Below are 8,688 nucleotides of genomic sequence, written 5' to 3'. Positions count from 1 at the left end.
TCGCCACAAAATGGCCGCCAAGCCGTAAGTCGTGTGGCCATCCCATAATAATTTCATAACTTCTTTGGGATATCTCCAACATGCGTGTTTTGGTTTTGTTGCTCTAATTTGAAATATTTTTTTTTGGCCCCATAAGCAATTTTCGGCCCATTCATTTTTTTGACGGGATCGCTCGCTGTGATGTCATCGACTTCGGGGGGGTGGCGTTCTCTTTGCCGAAAATTCATTTTGAATTTATCCTAGGTGTGTGCCAATTTTGGTGAGTTTTCGGGTATGTGGCGGGGGTCAAATTTTCGCTCAAAGTGGAAGAAAGAAAGAAGAAGAATAAAAATAATAATGAAACGAAGCAGAAACAATATAGAAGTTTTTGCGGTTAGGATTTCCCATGTATTTCAATGAGGCCTGTCTTTTACTATAGGCTGGGCATGTCTTTTTGGCATTAAACACGTTCTTTGAGGGCTTTTTGGGGCTTTTTTGTGTTTTTGTCGTCATTTTTGCGACTACAAATTTGTCGTTTGTGTGGTGGTGTTGTGCGTGTGTGTGTGTATTTTTGTTGCGTTACACAATTGTCGTCTCGTTGTCTGCTTTGGGCGACTTTTGACCCCATTTTTTGGCGTTTTGACGCGTTTTTTTGACGTTTTGGACTTTTTGAGTGTTCGACCCTCGTACCAGTTACAATATGGTCCTTGCAGTCTATGACTGCTGCGGGCCATAATAATAATAATGAAACAAAGCAGAAACAATATAGAAGTTTTTGCAGTCAGGTGGCCTATGTATTTCAATGAGGCCTATCTTTTACTATAGGCTGGGCATGTCTTTTTGGCTTTAAACCCGTTCTTTGAGGGCTTTTTGGGGCTTTTTTGTGTTTTTGTCATCATTTTTGCGACTACAAATTTGTCGTTTGTGTGGGGGTGTTGTGCGTGTGTGTGTGTATTTTTGTTGCGTTACACAATTGTCGTCTCGTTGTGTGCTTTGGGCGACTTTTGACCCCATTTTTTGGCGTTTTGACGCGTTTTTTTGACGTTTTGGACTTTTTGAGTGTTCGACCCTCGTAGCAGTTACAATATGGTCCTTGCAGTCTATGACTGCTGCGGGCCATAATAATAATAATAATTAAAGCCGCAAGCGGCGTTGTATGGCCCGCAGACGCAACCCGCCTTCCACGCCCAACTCTACGGACCACCGCTGACCTCACCGCCCTCACAGCCCGCAAATTAAAAGCTAGTCAAGGCTGGATTTGCTAATTATGCTAACAATGCTAACTATGCTAATGTGGCTAAAAGTGCTAGCATAGCGATCAGCATCATCAACTAACTCAGAAAAACACATTACCTAAAATGCTAATTATGCTAACTATGCTAACTATGCTAATGTGGTAAAAAGTGCAAGCATAGCAATCAGCATCTTCAACTGACTCAGAAAAACACATTACCTAAAATGATAATTATGCTAACTATGCTAGCTATGCTAACATAGCTAAAAGTGCTAGCATAGCGATCAGCATCATCAACTGACTCAAAAAAACACATTACCTAAAATGCTAATTATGCTAACTATGCTAGTTATGCTAACATAGCTAAAAGTGCTAGCATAGCGATCAGCATCATCAACTGACTCAGAAAAACACATTCCTCCATTGGTGAGAGTTATATGTCATAAGTTGCTAAAAAGCCCACTTTTTCCAAAATGGCGGCTTTTCTGTTGATTTTATCTCCATAGCAACGATTTTATGTTTTGGTCCCCTCGGGAGGACGAACAGATTGGCGTCAGTTTCGGACAAATCGGTACAAGTAAACTTTTTGTCGTCCTTAGCAACAGTGGTTTTATGCTAACCACGCCCACATTCCTTATATGTCCATATCCAGTGTTTTTCAATGTATTCAGTTTCAGGCATTAATGCATGCATTCAATTTTCACTGTATTGTATTGAAATGCATGGCAGTTATAACAGTGCGCCACTTTGCTAGCTTGCCACGCGCACGCCGTTCAAAATCTACAACTTCTAATTCCAACATTTTTTCCACAGTAGCTTGCCATTGATGCCCAAAAAGTTTTGAGACGATCGAAGAAAATTCCAACGACAAGTTTACGTTTGAATCTGGTGGTTAAGGTGTTTTTTATAGAAAATTCAAGATGGCCGCCTTTTCCCGAGGTCAAAGGTCGACGAAACTCCAAAGGTGATTGTAGACTTACGCTAGGGACATGCGAGTCAAATTTCGTGAAAATCGCTCGAAAAAAAGTTCATTTTTCCATATCGTGTAAAAACGCGAAAAACTCAAAATGGCAGATTTTGGCACAAAATGGCCGCCAACCCGTAGGTTGTGTCGCCATCACGTAATGATTTAAAAACTTTCTTTGGATATACCCGACAAAGTTATCTGGGTTTCGTTAGCCGATTCTTAAAAATAAAATCCGAAAAAAATTTTTTTTGCAGAGTCAGCACTTTTTTTTGCGATCGTTTTTTGTTTACCACGGCCACATTCCTTTATCGATTTTGTCGTATGTGACATCGTTTTGTTCAGTGTGGGCCAGGGTATCGCATATTTCAGTTTCAGGCTATTCCGATAAAATATGTGCGAGCTAGCTAAAATGGCGACGGTTGCGAATTCGCCACGCGCACGCCTTTAAAAATCTACAACTTCTAATTCCAACATTTTGTCCATAGTAGCTTGCCATTGATGCCCGAGAAGTTTCAAAAAGATCGATAAAAATTCCTAGGACGAGTTTTCGTTTGTATCCGTTACTAAAGGTGCTTTTTTATGAATATTCAAGATGGCCGCCCCTTCCCAAGGTCAAAAGTTAATGAAACTTCTTTGGTTATTGTATAATCAAGGTCGAGGCATGTGTGTCCGATTTCGTGAAAATCGCTCAAACAAAAGTGTCGTTTTCCCATATTGTCAAAAAACACGAAAATCGCCATTTCTCTGCGTTCGCCACAAAATGGCCGCCAAGCCGTTAGTCGTGTGGCCATCCCATAATGATTTTATAACTTCTTTGGGATATCTCCAACACGCGTGTTTTGGTTTCATACCTGTATTTAAAAATATATTTTTTTGGCCCCATAAGCGATTTTAGGCCCATTCATTTTTTTTACGGTAACGCTCGCTGTGATGTCATCGACTTCGGGGGGGTGACGTTCTCTTTGCCGAAAATTCATTTTCAATTTATCCTAGGTGTGTGCCAATTTTGGTGAGTTTTCGGGTATGTGGCGGGGGTCAAATTTGAGCTCAAAGACGCCGTTAGAAACAATAATAATAATTAAAGCCGCAAGCGGCGTTGTATGGCCCGCAGACGCAACCCGCCTTCCACGCCCAACTCTACGCAACACCGCGGCCCTCTCCGCCCTCACCGCCCACAAATTAAAAGCTAGTCAAGGCTGGATTTGCTAATAATGCTAACTATGCTAATGTGACTAAAAGTCCTAGCATAGCGATTAGCATAATCAACTCTCTCAGAAAAACACATTACCTAAAATGCTAATTATGCTAACTATGCTAGCTATGCTAATGTGGCTAAAAGTGCTAGCATAGCGATCAGCATCATCAACTGACTCAGAAAAACACATTACCTAAATGCTAATTATGCTAACTATGCTAGCTATGCTAACATAGCTAAAAGTGCTAGCATAGCGATCTGCATCATCAACTGACTCAGAAAAATACATTACCTAAAATGCTAATTATGCTAACTATGCTAGTTATGCTAACATAGCTAAAAGTGCTAGCATAGCGATCAGCATCATCAACTGACTCAGAAAAACACATTCCTCCATTGGTGAGAGTTATATGTCATAAGTTGCTAAAAAACCCACTTTTTCCAAAATGGCGGCTTTTCTGTTGATTTTATCTCCATAGCAACCATTTTATGTTTTGGTCCCCTCGGGAGGACGAACAGATTGACTTCAGTTTCGGACAAATCGGTAAAAGTAAAGTTTTTGTTGTCCTTAGCAACAGTGGTTTTATGCTAACCACGCCCACATTCCTTATATGTCCATATCCAGTGTTTTTCAATGTAATCTGTTTCAGGCATGAATGCATGCATTCAATTTTCACTGTATTGTATTGAAATGCATGGGAGTTATAACAGTGCGCCACTTTGCTAGCTCGCCACGCGCACGCCGTTTAAAATCTACAACTTCTAATTCCAACATTTTTTCCACAGTAGCTTGCCGTTGATGCCCAAAAAGTTTCGAGACGATCGATGAAAATTCCAACGACAAGTTTACGTTTGAATCTGGTGGTAAAGGTGTTTTTTATAGAAAATTCAAGATGGCCGCCTTTTCCCGAGGTCAAAGGTCGACAAAACTCCAGAGGTGATTGTAAACTTACACTAGGGACACGCGCGTCAAATTTCGTGAGAATCGCTCGAAAAAAAGTTCATTTTTCCATATTGTGTAAAAACGCGAAAAACTCAAAATGGCGGATTTTGGCACAAAATGGCCGCCAAACCGTAGGTCGTGTCGCCATCACATAATGATTTCAAAACTTTGTTTGGATATACCCGACAAAGTTATCTGGGTTTCGCTAGCCGATTCATAAAAAAAAAAATCCGAAATTTTTTTTTTTAGCCGAGTCAGCACTTTTTTTTGCGACCGTTTTTTGTTTACCACGGCCACATTCCTTTATCGATTTTGTCGTATGTGACATCGTTTTGTTCAGTGTGGGCCAGGTTATCGCATATTTCAGTTTCAGGCTATTTCGATAAAATATGTGCGAGCTAGCTAAAATGGCGACGGTTGCGAATTCGCCACGCGCACGTGTTTCAAATTCTACAACTTCTAATTCCAACATTTTGTCCACAGTAGCTTGCCATTGATGCCCGAGAAATTTCAAAAAGATCGATAAAAATCCCTAGGACGAGTTTTCGTTTGTATCCGTTACTAAAGGAGCTTTTTTTTGAAAATTCAAGATGGCCGCCCCTTGCCAAGGTCAAAGGTCAACGAAACTTCTTTGGTTATTGTAGAATCATGGTCTTGGTATGTGTGTGCAATTTCGTGAAAATCGCTTAAACAAAAGTCTCGTTTTCCCATATTGTCAAAAAACACGAAATTCGCCATTTTTCTGAGTTCGCCACAAAATGGCCGACAAGCCGTAAGTCGTGTGGCCATCCCATAATGATTTCATAACTTCTTTGGGATATCCCCAACACGCGTGTTTTGGTTTCGTAACAGTATTTCAAAATATTTTTTTTTGGCCCCATAAGCGATTTTCGGCCCATTCATTTTTTTTACGGGAACGCTCGCCGTGATGTCATCATCGTGGGGGGGGTGATGTTGTCTTTGCCGAAAATTCATTTTCAATTTATCCCAGATGTGTGCCAATTTTGGTGAGTTTTCGGGTATGTGGCGGGGGTCAAATTTGAGCTCAAAGACGCCGTTAGAAACAATAATAATTAAAGCCGCAAGCGGCGTTGTATGGCCCGCAGACGCAACCCGCCTTCCACGCCCAACTCTACGCACCACCGCTGACCTCACCGCCCTCACAGCCCGCTAATAAAAAGCTAGTCAAGGCTGGATTTGCTAATTATGCTAACAATGCTAACTATGTTAATGTGGCTAAAAGTGCTAGCATTGCGATCAGCATCATCAACCGATTCAGAAAGACACATTACCTAAAATGCTAATTATGCTAACTATGCTAGCTATGCTAATGTGGCTAAAAGTGCTAGCATAGCGATCAGCATCATCAACTGACTCAGAAAAACACATTACCTAAATGCTAATTATGCTAACTATGCTAGCTATGCTAACATAGCTAAAAGTGCTAGCATAGCGATCTGCATCATCAACTGACTCAGAAAAACACATTACCTAAAATGCTAATTATGCTAACTATGCTAGTTATGCTAACATACATAAAAGTGCTAGCATAGCGATCAGCATCATCAACTGACTCAGAAAAACACATTCCTCCATTGGTGAGAGCTATATGTCATAAGTTGATAAAAAACCCCACTTTTTTCAAAATGGCGGCTTTTCTGTTGATTTTATCTCCATAGAAACCATTTTATGTTTTGGTCCCCTCGGGAGGACGAAAAGATTGACGTCAATTTCGGACAAATCGGTAAAAGTAAACTTTTTGTCGTCCTTAGCTACAGTGGTTTTATGCTAACCACGCCCACATTCCTTATATGTCCATATCCAGTGTTTTTCAATGTATTCAGTTTCAGGCATGAATGCATGCATTCAATTTTCACTGTATTGTATTGAAATGCATGGGAGATATAACAGTGCGCCACTTTGCTAGCTCGCCACGCGCACGCCGTTTAAAATCTACAACTTCTAATTCCAACATTTTTTCCACAGTAGTTTGCCATTGATGCCCAAAAAGTTTCGAGATGATTGATGAAAATTCCAACGACAAGTTTAAGTTTGAATCCGGTGGTAAAGGTGTTTTTTATAGAAAATTCAAGATGGCCGCCTTTTCCCGAGGTCAAAGGTCGACGAATCTCCAAAGGTGATTGTAGACTTACGCTAGGGACATGCGAGTCACATTTCGTCAAAATCGCTCGAAAAAAACTTAATTTTTCCATATTGTGTAAAATCGCGAAAAACTCAAAATGGCAGATTTTGGCACAAAATGGCCGCCAAACCGTAGGTCGTGTCGCCATCACGTAATGATTTCAAAACTTTCTTTGGATATACCCGACAAAGTTATCTGGGTTTTGTTAGCCGATTCTTAAAAATAAAATCAGATTTTTTTTTTTTTTTTTTGCAGAGTCAGCACTTTTTTTTGCGATCGTTTTTTGTTTATTACGGCCACATTCCTTTATCGATTTTGTCGTATGTGACATCGTTTTGTTCAGTGTGGGCCAGGGTATTGCATATTTCAGTTTCAGGCTATTCCGATAAAATATGTGCGAGCTAGCTAAAATGGCGACGGATGCGAATTCGCCACGCGCACGCGTTTCAAATTCTACAACTTCTAATTCCAACATTTTGTCCACAGTAGCTTGCCATTGATGCCCGAGAAGTTTCAAAAAGATCGATAAAAATCCCTAGGACAAGTTTTCGTTTGTATCCGTTACTAAAGGTGCTTTTTTATGAAAATTCAAGATGGCCGCCCCTTCCCAAGGTCAAAGGTCAACGAAACTTCTTTGGTTATTGTAGAATCAGGGTCTTGGCATGTGTGTGCAATTTCGTGAAAATCGCTTAAACAAAAGTGTCGTTTTCCCATATTGTCAAAAAACACGAAAATCGCCATTTCTCTGTGTTCGCCACAAAATGGCCGCCAAGCCGTAGGTCGTGTGGCCATCCCATAATGATTTCATAACTTCTCTGGGATATCTCCAACATGCGTGTTTTGGTTTTGTAAATGTATTTCAAAATATTTTTTTTTGGCCCCATAAGCAATTTTCGGCCCATTCATTTTTTTTACGGGAACGCTCGCTGTGATGTCATCGACTTTGGGGGGGTGACGTTCTCTTTGCAGAAAATTCATTTTTAATTTATCCTAGGTGTGTGCCAATTTTGGTGAGTTTTCGGGTATGTGGCAGGGGTCAAATTTGAGCTCAAAACGTCCGTAACAAACAAGAAACGTAATAATAATAGTGAAACAAAGCAGAAACAATATAGAAGTTTTTGCGGTTAGGTGGCCTATGTATTTCAATGCGGCCTGTCTTTTACTATAGGCTGGGCATGTCTTTTTGGCTTTAAAACAGTCTTTTGAGGGCTTTTTGGGGCTTTTTCGTGTTTTTGTCGTCATTTTTGCGACTACAATTTTGTCGTTTTTGCATTGGTGTTGTACGTGTGTGTGTCTATTTTTGTTGCGTTACACAATTGTCGTGTTGTTGTGTGCTTTGGGCGACTTTTGACCCCATTTTTTGGCGTTTTGACACGTTTTTTTGACGTTTTGGACCTTTTTGAGTGTTCGACCCTCGTAGCAGTTACAATATGGTCCTTGCACTCTGTGAGTGCTGCGGGCCATAATAATAAAAAAACATTCGAAAAACAATATAGAAGTTTTTGCAGTCAGGTGGCCTATGTATTTCAATGCGGCCTGTCTTTTACTATAGGCTGGGCATGTCTTTTTGGCTTTAAACCCGTTCTTTGAGGGCTTTTTGGGGCTTTTTTGGTTTTTTGTCGTCATTTTTGCGACTACAATTTTGACGTTTGTGCCTTGGTGTTGTGCGTGTGTGTGTGTATTTTTGTTGTGTTACACAATTGTCGTGTCATTTTGTGCTTTGGGCGACTTTTGACCCCATTTTTTGGCGTTTTGACGCGTTTTTTTGACGTTTTGGACTTTTTGAGTGTTCGACCCTCGTACCAGTTACAATATGGTCCTTGCAGTCTATGACTGCTGCGGGCCATAATTAAAGCCGCAAGCGGCGTTGTATGGCCCGCAGACGCAACCCGCCTTCCACGCCCAACTCTACGCAACACCGCGGCCCTCTCCGCCCTCACCGCCCACAAATTAAAAGCTAGTCAAGGCTGGATTTGCTAATAATGCTAACTATGCTAACTATGCTAATGTGACTAAAAGTCCTAGCATAGCGATTAGCATAATCAACTCTCTCAGAAAAACACATTACCTAAAATGCTAATTATGCTAACTATGCTAGCTATGCTAATGTGGCTAAAAGTGCTAGCATAGCGATCAGCATCATCAACTGACTCAGAAAAACACATTACCTAAATGCTAATTATGCTAACTATGCTAGTTATGCTAACATAGCTAAAAGTGCTAGCAT

Source organism: Oryzias latipes, chromosome 22, assembly GCF_053564925.1.
Source record: "Oryzias latipes strain Hd-rR chromosome 22, Olatipes_Hd-rR_3.1".
Taxonomy (NCBI): domain Eukaryota; kingdom Metazoa; phylum Chordata; class Actinopteri; order Beloniformes; family Adrianichthyidae; genus Oryzias; species Oryzias latipes.
Note: the sequence above shows the minus strand (reverse complement) of the source record.